Source organism: Pseudorca crassidens, chromosome 6 (assembly GCF_039906515.1).
Source record: "Pseudorca crassidens isolate mPseCra1 chromosome 6, mPseCra1.hap1, whole genome shotgun sequence".
Taxonomy (NCBI): Eukaryota; Metazoa; Chordata; class Mammalia; order Artiodactyla; family Delphinidae; genus Pseudorca; species Pseudorca crassidens.
Genome location: NC_090301.1, coordinates 29,152,079 through 29,165,797, shown reverse-complemented (window position 1 = coordinate 29,165,797; position 13,719 = coordinate 29,152,079).

The following is a 13,719-nucleotide window of genomic DNA, read 5'->3' as shown; positions in this document are numbered from 1 at the left end:
AAAAAGGGGAAAACATATACATATCGTTGCTCCCAAAGTCCATCTCCTCAATTTGGGATGATTCGTTATCTATTCATGTATTCCACAGATGCAGGGTACATCAAGTTGATTGTGGAGATTTAATCCGCTGCTCCTGAGGCTGCTGGGAGAGATTTCCCTTCCTCTTCTTTGTTCTCACAGCTCCCAGGGGCTCAGCTTTGGATTTGGCCCCGCCTCTGCCTGCAGGTCGCCTGAGGGCATCTGTTGTTCGCTCAGACCGGGGGCGGGGGGGGGGGTGGCGGGGTGGCGGGGGTGGTGGCGGGGGGGTGGCTGGAGGGGGTAGGGAGGAGCACGGAGTGCGGGGCGAGCCTGCGGCGGCAGAGGCCAGCGTGATGTTGCACCAAACTTAGGCGCGCCGTGCATTCTCCCGGGGAAGTTGTCCCTGGATCCCGGGACCCTGGCAGTGGCGGGCTGCACAGGCTCCCGGGAGGGGAGGTGTGGATAGTGACCTGTGCTCGCACACAGGCTTCTTGATGGCGGCAGCAGCGGCCTTAGCATCCCACGCCTGTCTCTGGGGTCTGCGCTGTTAGCTGCAGCTCGCACCCATCTCTGGAGCTCCTTTAAGTGGCGCTGTTAATCTCTTTCTTGCCTTTTGGGAGGTCTGAGGTCTTCTGCCAGCGTTCAGTAGGAACTGTTGCACGTGTAGATGTATTTCTGATGTATTTGTGGAGATGAAGGTGATCTCCGCGTCTTACTCTTCCGCCATCCTTGAAGCTCTATATCAATTTTTTAAATATTTCAGGTTAGGAGAATAAGGAAATGGATGGTATAGGATCAGTGTCTGAGGTTATCCACATAGATTGCTTCCCACAAAGGGAGGAAGAGGAGAATGTCATAAACCCAGTGGGAAGATGCTGGATGGCTGGGGAGCAGGTCACTTCTCTTCACAATGACCTCTTCTCCAGGCTTCACTGGCTTCATGCTAGAGGGTGGGATTTTGATGCCTGGTCTTGACAAGGTTGCTCTCCCTTGTCAGATTATTTGTAGTTGCCACCAGCAATCTAGCTGTGAGTTGAGGTTCAAATTTAGAGAAACGAGATCATCTGCCCCTGGTAGGCAAATGTTTCTCATGTGTTCAGTTATCTACTCTTTATCCACTGCCTTTATTTTATTCCAATCCTGTTGGTTCTCAAAAGTCATCCTAAGGCATTGTCCCTTCAATTTGTCTTCGCCTTGTTCCCTGATGCTGGTGTGGCTCTCTTGCTGCTCCTTGTGAGTTTAGATCCTGATGTTTCTGGCCCTGGGACCCTTTTCATAAGAGCACAGTGTTCCCAACCTGTCCAAAGGAAGGGTTTACTACACTACAAAGGGATACATCTCCCAAATTACTACTGAAAAGTGGCTTTGGGTCTCAAAACATTTGACACATGCCAGTATAGACACTCAGGAGACAAAACGGGACATTTTGTTTGTTTGTTTGCTCTGAAACGATGATGTGAAATATGAGCAAGTGTTCAGTAAATAGTGAATATTGGTAATTGTGATTTAACGTGATAGTTACAACCTCTCTCTCTGTCCCATTTCTTATTCTTCCATCATTTCTTCTTATGAATAGCTTTCCTCTGCTATTCTCACTTGTTTGTCTACATGAATCCCACCAGTCTGTGGAGGGACAAGCTGAGTTTTTAAGAAAGCAATAGTGGCCTTTTGTTAAGTCCCCATGATATAGCACAGTAGTTAAGAAATTAGACTTTGGGTTTTTTCTCTTTTATTTATTTTTAACTTTTTATTTTATATCGGAGGATAGTTGATTAACAATGTTGTGTTAGTTTCAGAACTTAGGTTTTAAAGCCAGGCTACCTTGGTTCAAATTCCAACCCTGCCCCTTAGCTAGTTTGGATTCCAGTTCTTTACCTTCTTCTACATCTACTTTGCCATGGTTTCACCTTAGGAAGGGTGTAGTTCCCATTGCTAGACTTTAGACTCACCCACATGACTTGCTTTGGCTAATTTTTATGTGGGTAGAGGTGTCCCTGCGTTAGTTCTGAGACTAAGACTTCAGTGGCCTCCCACTGCTGTTTTTACCTCTACCATCACTATGAGAAGAACATGCCCCAGCCAGCCCACTGGTCCAGAAAGGATGAAAATCACAAGAAACAGAACCACCCCAGCTGAATCCAGCTTAGCGCAGCTAACCTCCTATAAACCCAGAGATGCATGGCCTAACTACGTGCTTCACTGCTGTCTGACATGGAGAATTTGTAGTTGTTTGTTACACGGCATTATTGCAATAATAGCTAACTGAATCTTCTCTCATTGTCTTGAGTTTTTTCTCAAATAATTTGAAAAGAAGGGATCATAATTGTACTTTTTATAGGGTTGCTGGGGACAGTAAACGAGAGAATGCATATGAGGTGCTAAATAAACTGTCTGATACACAAGAACCAATCAGTACTTGCCTGTTATTACCGTTACTATGTGCCAGGAGTTTATATTCATTATCCTCATCTATGCGTGCTTCAGTTTTCCCATCTGCTAAGTAGAGAGAGATCAGGTTTAAATTGGTGAAATTCCAAAAAACTTGAAAGTGCTCTACAAGTATGAGACTCTGCCATTGCCATCAATTTCAGGGACAGAAAAAACAGTGAGTTCCCAGTGACCTGCTGAAGTGGCCCAGGCCCAAGAGAAGCTGGAGGGTGAAACTTCTTTGGAAGCTCAATCCAGAAACTACCCATGTGACCACACAGCTTCTGCCAACAGATCAGAAAGAGAAGAGAAAAGGCTTCCTTCCAGAAACTGATGATAAAGATGAAAACAAGGAGTCAAGGACACAAGCCTTGGGTTAGAAGCCTGGATCCCTGGAATAAATCCTGTATGTCCGTATTTTATTGCTATTTCAACAGAGTTCTTACAATTCATTTCACCTTTGTGCTGTGAAATTTGCCCTTTGTTTCATACACGACAGTCCCCTGGTAGGTCACGGGTCTACAGCCATGATTTTGTCAGAGGAGGTGGTGTCGTACCTTCTTGCCACGTGGAAGGCTGTGTTCCCAAATCACTTTCATTAGGGTTTCTCTCCAGGGGTGGGGACCCAGGACATGTCTAAACAGGTACCATGGCAGAACCCTTGATTGAGCTTTGTTTTCCTGGAGCCAGGCTGAAGCAAGTCATTATCGGAGCTTTTCAGATGTGTGCCTCTGCAAGCCCAGGATTTTCAAAGGATGAACATTTAAACCCACTTTCAATATGAGGCCAGACAATGGAAGAGAAGGGAATACCCTTTGCCGTTCCTTGTAGGTGGCAACCCGCGGGTCAGCTCATTTGCAAACATTCCTGTGGCCCCCATTTCTCCCCCAAATAATCAGGAAGCCCAAAACTTAAACCTGGGCTTGCAAAGAAGTCTGGCTACAAAGGGCATTTTTCAATTGAGTGCTGTTAAGATCACTCTGGCTTTGTCCAGGTGGTGATGACGTTTATTAAATCATATGCAGAATGTGTATGCATTTTTCTGGGGAAAGGATACCAATATTTTCACATGTTTCAAAGGGTCTTCCCAAAGATAAGAACTACTGATTCCGAGGGACACTAGTTGAATTTAAAGAATTCTGTTAATTATCTGAAATCAATTAATTCAGTTAATGAGACTATTTTCTTATTTGTCTTTATGCAGATCATCGTTTCCTTGTTATTTCAAAGCAAAGCTGTTTGTGGAGGAATCCGTTACCCCATTCTTGTTCGTGGTGATGAGGCTGATATCTTTCCAAATGTATTTTGATCTTCTAGCTCAAAACTGACAACGAGCCAGCTGTAATCAATAAAGCTGTGTTTCAGAAGATCCTGTAAGACACAGTCATGTGTGCTGGCTTTCATATGCTGTGAGTTTAAATGGAAACTCATAGGGGCTTTTCTGTGTCCTCAGTGCTTCCTGAAAGTATCTCATTAGTTATCCCAACATGCCTATAAGGTGGAATCTCAATAAGCAGTTGCCACGGAACTTGGGGCTGTCTCCTCTCCGAAGCTCTGCCCGAGCAGGTGACTTCTGTCCCAAGTCCTCAGCGCTGTCCTTAACAGTGTAAATAAGGCTAGCGCTTCTTCCGAAGATCCCAAGGGCAGGATTGTACTGGTGCCAGGCACTCATTTACAGGAAGCAGCGTCTGTTACCAGCCTCAGGAGCAGAAGGTGGGAGTAATGATCACAGTCTCGGCACCAGTGGCCTCCCCAGCCTAGTTACTTGTTTTTAATTAAGATGACAATACAACACCTTTTCGTGTCCTTCAGGGAACTGGAGCGTTCCAGTTGGAAGGGGCAGGAGAAGATAGCTCCGTGCACCCAGATCTTGGGTTCTAAAGATAGAAGCCCACGACTAAGGCTTTGTTTTCCTACTGGTGGCATTGAAGGAGCCTTGAGAGCAGGCCCCGAGTATAGAGGGTTTTCCAGGAGATGGCAGTGCTCTCTAAGGCTGGATCCTGGCTGTGCCTGTCTTCCGCATCAACCGAAGAATATTGTAATTGAGACATAACATGATAATGCATTCTGGGCCACACAGCTGCTCGAGTGTCACCTCAAAATGCTTCTTACCAGCCTCAAAGTCACTGTAAACAGGGTAGAGAGTTGGAAGGGAGATGGAGGGTGGGGAGAAATGGGAGGGGAGCCCTTGGAGACGCCAGACAGCGACACTTGGCATTGCTGTCAGTGGAGTTTCAATACCTCCAGGCCAGGAGCTACCCTGATACATATTTACAATTCTTCCTGGGTTCACCTCTGAAGACCGATAAAAGGAAATTGAAGGACATGTACTGTCTGCATTTTAATTTCCAGGTTTACAAGAAATGTTTCATTATTCTAATTTTGGGGGGTGGAAATAAAACATCTTCCCTTTGGAAGTGAAAGATCTCCTTGTTCAGGGTGAAGAGCATAGCAAATCAGTCTCTCCCCGGAGCGGCAGGGCTGTTCCCGAGGCTGGCCCAGATTCCAGACAGTTAGGGGAATGGCAATGCGGGGGTGATGGCGGGCAGGGGAACGAATGGAGAATACTGGCCATTGACAGAATTGCCCTGTGTGACGCACACATAAGAAATGCACTCACAGCCGACTGCATTACTGATAAGGCAGATCCTGTAATTCCCAGGACCTGGCAATGACATCTCAGGACAGACCTAGGGACAGAGGAATGAAAGACAGAGCAGGCAAAGAGCTTTCCTCTGCAAGAGGCTGTTGGCTGAGGTGCTGGCTTACGCAGGCACGTCTATAGGAATGAATGGGCCCCATAAGATCAGGGCCACAAGGACTGCAGTGACTCTTCAGTAATGTCACATAATTTACTAGCTGTGTTCATAGCTTAAGGGGTGAATCTCTATTTCCAGGGCTTTTATTTGTATTTTTGTTTATCGCTCCTAGGACTGTGCCAGAGACCTCCATGTGGAGGATAGAGCAGTGAGGTCAGCCAGGTGGACTGCTTGGGTAATCTGTGTGAAGGAAATTGACGCTTAAAGAAAAAGAGGCCAGTCTTTAAACGGCTTCGACCTCCAGAGTCTGTGTGGGGCTTCCTTTTAATTTTTGTACAAAACTAGTTGCTTTCTGTTTTCCTTAACCCTCTTCCACTGGAGCTCTGTTCTATATTTTCTGCAGATCCTCTCCTCCATGAAACTCCACCCTCTTACCTAATTCTAAGAGTCATCCTCACTCAGAGCCTGTGAAGAGTAGACGCTAAGTACACAGTAGTGCTTCTACTCTTTGCTGCTCGCACTTGAAATGTGTCTGCCTTCGCCACAGCCCAGTGATGCTTTAAAAGTTAGAGAACAAAGCAAACAAACAAACAAAAATCCCCAGATAAAATTTCGTTTTGAGTGCTGAGGCGATGTCCTTCCAGGAGGCCGGTCTTTCCTGGGGGAAATCAGGCTGGTTTCTGGGTAAGGAGGAAGAAGTGCTCATTTTGCAGAGAGTGAGAAAAAGTTCACAGAGTGCACAGCCAGGCTGTTTAGCGTGGGTGGTGGCTGTTCAAGGAGCATTAGCAATAATCAAGTGAGGGAGGTAGGGAGAAGGAGGCTGGGAGTGCTACAGAACAGGCCAACATGCAGGGTGGAGACTCAGCAGAGGGATGGAGTGAGGTGGAGACTCCCCTGGCCAGCATGAGACAGAGTGCTCAGACTATGGCCAGAGAATGCTTTACGGGAGGAAGGCGGTGGAGGCCATGCAGGCAATGAAAATGATTGGGAAAACCCATAAATGTTTATAGTGGGAGGCAGCAAAGTCCTATAAACAAAATCAGTGAACACTGAGCAGATCACAGAGGCAATGCCTGTTAACTCCCTGCAATCTATGTAATAACAGGTGTTCTAGACAGAACACACAAATAGAGTCCTAAGACATGGACCAGCCCTGATGAGACATCAATTACCAACCCTGGTGAAAAGAAATGCATGGTCCATGCTAGACTCATTCCTGTTACATTTATCTGGGCTGGCTACTTCTGTCTACTTCTCATAATGATTATGAACTCTCAGACTTAAATTATTTTCCAAAAAAAGACTTTGTGTTTGAGTCTCAATCAAACGTATCAAGCATTTGTCTGATGCTCAAATATCTGAATCCATGTAGTTCCTATTGACCATCTGGCAGGAATGTTGTATCATTAGCCATATTTAAACTCGTAAATATCAGCCAGGAAGACTGAGGAGATGGTGCCAGGATTATACAAATCATTCACCAAAAATGGTGTCTCTATTTTACAGAAATGGCGCAAACCTCATTCAAATTCAGCAAGTGCGTGAGACAATGTTCTTGGTCCTCCGTCACACAGAGAAGTTTAGAGTTAGGTTCACAATCAACACTGAGATGACACAGTTCCAGATGTGCGAGTCTGCAGCTTTTGAATATTTAGATGTTAGCAAGGGTTAAATTTCAGAGGCCAGCACAGGAAGACTGGTGGGAAAGCTATTGAGAAATGTTTTACACCAGCTATTACTGACCTAGGTTTCTTTGTGGCTCCTGTTGGTGGTAACATTTGCATTGAGTCAGCTGTCAGATCTACAATAAGCATTTTCTTCTGTTGTTGTTTTTCAAGCTTGAACGCACAGGACTAGGAACAACATTGAAAATTATCTGGTCCAAACTCTAATATTTTAGCGGTGGAACTCTGTAAAAAAATAAACAAACCAAAACAAATCTCAATGAAACTTTATCCACCTAGGGTTATTTTGTTGTAGGCAACAGAAACTAATGAGCTAAATAAAGCATAAGGAAATGTACTGGAAAGGTATTGATGCTTTCATGTGATTGAAGGGAGGATGGAAGAGTGAGGCTGAGAATATACAAAATAGCAGGAACAGGAGTGGTGCTGGATAAACTCTCACCATTACTTTTGCCTTTGTAGTTACTGGTCTAAGGGTCAAAATCCAGGAGAGAGTCTGACTAAGCTTGGGTAACATGCTTGGCTGTACCAAGCGGTGGGAGCTTCCGGTAGGAGCCAGTAGCCTCTGTGGCTGATGGGCAGGACATTTTGAGGCTGCATACAGCATGGAGGAAGTAATTTCCCAAATGGAAATTGGAGTGCTGAGGAGGAACGGAGGCTAAGAAGCAAAATCCATCAAACACCCTCCTCACACACACACACTCACGCACCAAACAAAACAGATGAAACTAGTTAAGGAGAGAAAGGGAGGGGTACCCAAAACCCCATCCCTAACCTCTCATGGAGGCATCAGAGGCAGAGGCATTCCATCCACGGCACACGAAGAAAACAACCAACTTGGTTCATCTTCTGGCAATCTCAGATGATTAGACTTAATTTATTATCCCCCAAATTTGGGGGGAATAAATTCTACACTATCTTTTCACAGTTTCCTTGACGAATTCTTCATTATCCTAGTTACTTCATGTCAACTTAATATCAACCGTTAATATTTACTTTTCTCAAAATCCTATTGTGGAACTCATTAGTGTAATCCCAAATCTGTATGGCTTTCCACCTCTGGTCTTGTTATGTGATTGCATTTCATCACTTTCTTTGAAGTAGGGTATGACCATGTGTTGGCCAAAGAAATGTGAGTGGAAGGAACCTGTGTCATTTCTAGGCAGAAGTTCCAAGAACCAGTGCGCAATTTGCCACACTTTCTGCCCACTGCCACTGTGATCACACCAGCACGGGACAGGTCAACCCTCCACTGGCCCCAGTCCTCGATTGGTCCAGGGCTTACATGATACAAGTGAGCCAATTAAAGTTCCTTCTCTTGAAGAAAAACATTGGGACAGTGGAGTCCTGTCCAATCTTAGGTGCAAAAGAGAACTATTCAGAGCTCTGGCATGACTGTGATATCCCCCCATGTGGCCTGGGGAGTAGAGAAGGAAACAATGAAGCAGATGAAGAGATGAGAGAGAGGAGGAGAGGGGCCGCTGAGGCCGATAATGCGAACGGCCTCTACTGAGTCTGGCCTGCAGCCCTGAGCGCCTCTGTGCCACCTCCACTCTCTGTAAGCCATCCTCCTTTTTACATTTGACACACTTTGGGGTGGGGGCTGTTACTTGGAAACAGCAAAGTCTTAAATTATTCCAAGCACCTTCTAATTCTTGTAACCCATTAGCTCATCAAACTCACCTGGAACCACAGCCCCTGACTTCCATTTGTTTGTTCATCTGTGTTTTGTGTTTTTCCCCCTCTACCCCAAGTGGCCTCTTTTAAGTCAGGTTCTCTAGAACCAGAGCCTGAGACAGAGATCTGGGTGGTGTGATCTGAGGGACTGCTCTTTAGAAAGAAGTCGTAAGGGGAGTGAGGAGATCAGAAGGGAAAAGAGCTGAGGACAGAGGTGGTCTCAGCTAACACCTAGCCTTGGCCACAGGCGCAGGGGGCTCGGGAGATAAACTGCTCCATGGATTTGTCTCAGCTTGAGGAAAGGGTGCAAGACTTTTTTTTTTTTTTTTTTTTTTTTGCGGTGCGCGGGCCTTTCACTGTTGTGGCCTCTCCCGTTGCGGAGCCTGTGCTCCGGAAGCGCAGGCTCAGCGGCCATGGCTCACGGGCCCAGCCGCTCCGCGGCATGTGGGATCTTCCCGGACCGGGGCATGAACCCGTGTCCCCTGCATCGGCAGGCGGACTCTCAACCACTGCGCCACCAGGGAAGCCCGGGGGCAAGACTCTTGTATCCCATTAGTCACCGATTGGCTGGGGGTCAGGGAGGGAGGAGGGGTTAACTTCCTGAGCAAGGAAGCTCCCATCAGCCAACAGCAATCCCCTGACGAACAGGATGACTACTAGCTGTTAGCAGCCACTTCCCATAGCAGCTGGGGAATGACCCCTGAGCCTGGTGACAAGTATATGGGTAGGGCACCGATTGTGCCTATGACAGCCTTCTAAATATTCTAATTGTTAAACTCATCTTTCTTGTTCTCGCATGCGCTTTCAAGGATAGCTCCTATCAGACCTCACAGGACACAAAGTACCCCACCTGATGAATACCAGATGTCCTTTTCTGCCTTTTGTTGTTATATTCATTCTTTCATTTTTCTGTGAAATATACTGACATTGGCATCAAGAGTAGTAACAGTTAGGTGAAAGTGGACCATTTAGTGCAGGGGGTGGGCAGTGGTACTCGTCATGGCTCTGAATATTGTAGGAGGTACCTGGGATTTTGTTCCTGTATCCATTTCCTCCTCTGTCACGATGATAGCATTCCAGATTTTCATTGGGTAAAAGTCCCACTCCTAGTGGAAGTGACCCAAGGATGAGTTCTGATACGCTTAAGCCAATCTGCAAAACCCATCCACCATTCCTTCCCAGGCACAAGGATTGCCCTAGAGATGAGCACATAACCCAGTTGGACCAATAAAATGCAAAGAGCCTTTACCTTGAGGTTTCAGAGGAAAATGCTTCCCTGCTCTTACTAAAGATTAGGAAAGATGCTTTCTCTTCTTCTGTCATGGGGAAAGGTAGTCATGTTCAAACCGTGAAACCATTTCTGGTACTTGAGCCTGGGATCAGCCTGAAGAAAAGATCTGACACTAAAGGTGAACAAAAGACTTTCAGATCAATGGAGTCCCTGAGTATATGGTGAATCTCTGTGTCAAACGACACCAGAAGCTATATGCCCCCAAGTTGTCAGTCTGTGAACCAACAAATGCCATTATTTACCCAAGCCAGTTTCAAATGGGTTTTCGTTTTCTGAAACATAAACTATCCTAAGTGGTAGACTCCAGGGAGTGGCTGCGGGAATGCATTCTCATCAGGGAGTGTCACCACTCACTGTTTTCTGGCAAACTTTCATGTGTCAACCCTCCCCTCAAGTCCCATCATTTTCAGATGATTCAGCATCCCTGATAACCTCTCACCCAGCATCCTAACCTGGAACCCGAGTGCTTAGCCATCCACTGTAGGCATCCAATTTTAGGATTTGGTTTCTAGAATACTAAACCATTGACATAATATTAGCTTCATTTGGAAGACCTCCAATTGCTAGCAGAGTTTTGCAGAAACGTCTTCTGAAATGAGAAGAAAATAACCTCTCCCTTGGGAGGTCTCTTCTAAAGTTTATTAATAAAACATGTGATTGAAACTGTGCATTAATGTCCTGCTGAAACTACTTGGGAAATAGTAAAAGTGCTCAAGATAGCTTAGGGCTTGTATGTGTCATTTCACACTGTGGTCCACACTGTCCTGGAACTGGTTCCAAGTGTGGGCTCATTGTTAACAATCCACTCTGGGCCACTCAGGGGGACATCAGGAGTCCTGATTTGGTCCATTTCTCCTCATCTCTCTTCCTCTCCAGAACCCTTCTAGAGCTCTCTAACAAGAGGGCTATTGTTTTTTGCCTCATTCCTGGAGGTTATAGTACCCCTGGATAGTTTTTAAAAATAATAATTCCAGTTATTATCATGGTTAGATATCTCTTTGTTTCTTTTCTCCATCTATGGTGCCTAATGCTATCTTTGACCAGATGGAGAATGCAATTAAAATAAATATAATGTAATATAAAAATAAAACAGAACATATTGCTTTTGCAGGGCAATCTGGGACCAAGATTTTCTGCAGTGGAAATTACTGGCTAAATAAACCTATCTCCTCATTGACACAAAGCTGAGAAAAGAGATCGGTTATGACAAAAAAAAAAAAAAAAAGAGAAAGAAATGTGATTATTTCCTAAATCGAGGTAACATTTGCCCAAATGGAAAATTATTGAAGTAGAAGGTTTATTTTTTCTTTTTCTTTTTACGTGAACACCATAGCATCACAGTCCAGGTGCTATAGGGGATGAAAAGATGAATACGGACAGTCATCTCCCTAAAGAAACTTCCAGTCTCGTTGGAGAGAATACACATACATGGAAGGGAAAATAGAACTACACGACAAGTGAGCTTGAACAAAGAGATTGTTGCAGCTATGTTCTGGCAGAGGCCCTGCTCTCTTGGAGGGAGCATGAGAAACTCATCCTTCCCAGCAAGATATCTTCGGTACAGAGTAGATGGGTAATAACATTGACCACTTAATCATCATCCACACTACCTCAGTTAAGAGATTTTTAGTACAAGTAACAAACAGACTCAGGTGTGTGAAAGTTAGACTTTGTTGGAAAGATCCCTGTGTATCTCATAGAACTCAACAACCCTTAGGCTCCAGGAAAAAAGGAAATAGGGACTGGACAATCTATTAGAACCAAGAGAGCTATTACCAAGCTTTCTGTGATTGTGAGGTCATTTGCCTCTACTTTCCAAGTGCCTATTTTATTTTTTTCTCTCTTTACACCAGCCCCTTTTGCAGGTGGTGGAACATCACATGCCCAGCCCTAGAACCACATCACCTCCCCGCATCAAGGCTTCCAACTAATTGATTACTACCCTAGATCTAAAATCCTAGGGGAGAATCTCGTTAGCTCAGATTGGGTCCACTGTCCATCTCTGAACCAATCAGCTATGACCAGTGAAAGAAGTGTCAGTCAGTATACATACAGCTACAAAAGTCCATCCATTTGAGTGGGTGAATAAGTCTTAGAAAAATGGTGAAGTGGAGGCTAGGCAGACACACCAAAAGGTCTTCTATTACAAAATCTGGATACAATTTGTTATATTAATTTTGTTAGTTTACTAAATACTTTTATTTAGGATCATTTCTGTGGTTACAAGCTCATAAAAGATAACCTTATCCTTAACTAGAGTTTATGATTTACCACTGACATGTAGAACTAACCTCACGGAATTCTGTTTCCCATTTCCAAAATCTGAGAGCATGACTGACATAGTATGTGTCAAAGTCTATAGCCTCAGAAGAAGGCCTATCTATAATCTTTATTCTTTTCAACTATTCTTTCTTTAAAACCCATACACACACTAAATCAGCATAACAAAATTAGGAGAGGCAAAGTTTTATATGAAGGATTTAAATAGGGAGGTTTGGAAAAGATTAAAAAGCCATATTCTGCCTTATTGCATGCCAATAAGAATATCTGAAAAGTCATCAAAAGAGGGGAACAAATCTGTGCTATGGAAAAGTCTGGTCAGAGGCCATACTGCAGTCATGATTTGGTATTTCTGTTGATACCTTGATTATTCCTAACTAGTTATAGATCTTTTGTTCTGGTTACTTTTGAATATTTTGAGTGTTGACAGAGGATATTGAAGAGAACACACTCTAACATTTCTTGAAGGGACATGACAACCACTTTATGTAATATAAGGATAACCATGGGATCCTTACATTAGTCCCACAAGGCAGCTGTTATTGTTATTTTGCAGATGAGAAAATGAAAGCTTAGAGAAGTTGAGTGGCTGGCCATAGTCATGCAGCTAGTGAGTCGACATTTGTCCCTGGGTAGAATATATCCCAGCTCTGTCCACTACTCAAAGTTTGCTTCCCCAGACTGATGTCTCCTTTACGGTTCAATGTGTTTCATTTGATGGTGGCCCATCTAACAGAAGGAGCGACTGGAAATGCAGCGGTTCTAGGTCCTGCCTTTGAACTTAGTAGATAAGCAAACTTCAGAAAATCTGTTGACTTCTGCCAGCCCATATTCTTCATTTATGACAACAGGACACTGCACTACACATAAAAGAGGTCAAGCAGCAAGTACCATGTCAAAGTACAGAACAATTGCGGTGTTCTATGTCAATGCGTCCTCCTCAGGACCCTCACAATTGTAATTTCTCTGCTTCTTGGCACTAACCATCAGAGAAGGAACTAATAAAATAAAACAATATCCTCTGTTTCCTATTACTTCAAATCTCTTGGGAGAAAGCTTGGAAATGTATATGAAAGTTTGAGTGGTAGTAGAAGGGGAAAAGTTAGCTCTATTTTTAATAACCTGGTATTTTGGCTCTTGATTGAATCGTCATTGTTCTTCCACTGCCAGCTCCTTCTTCGTGGATGCATTGCTTTCCCTCTGCTCCTGCAGCCAGAAGGTGGAGTACAGTCACCTTCTGAGCATACCCTTAAGTCCTGCCCAGCAGAGGCACTGTGTGTGCTAGGGAGCCACGAGGTCTGGGTACTGGGTTCTATTCTGCCATCACTGACTTAGTAGCTGGGGAATCAGACCCCATCTCTGGACTTCAGTTGCCCCATCTGTAAAATGAGAGGACTGGAGGAAAATATCTCCCTGGGCCCTTCTAGCTTTCATGTTTTATGACCCTGAGTAAGAAGAAAGAATACTCCTCAAGGTTTACCTGGTCCCCTCAGCCAAGTCTTTGCAGGTTTTTTGGCCCTGAGACTAAAGGGGTTTTCTTTATGCCTCTGTCCTGCCTGCTTTCTGAGTCTAAGAGCTGTGA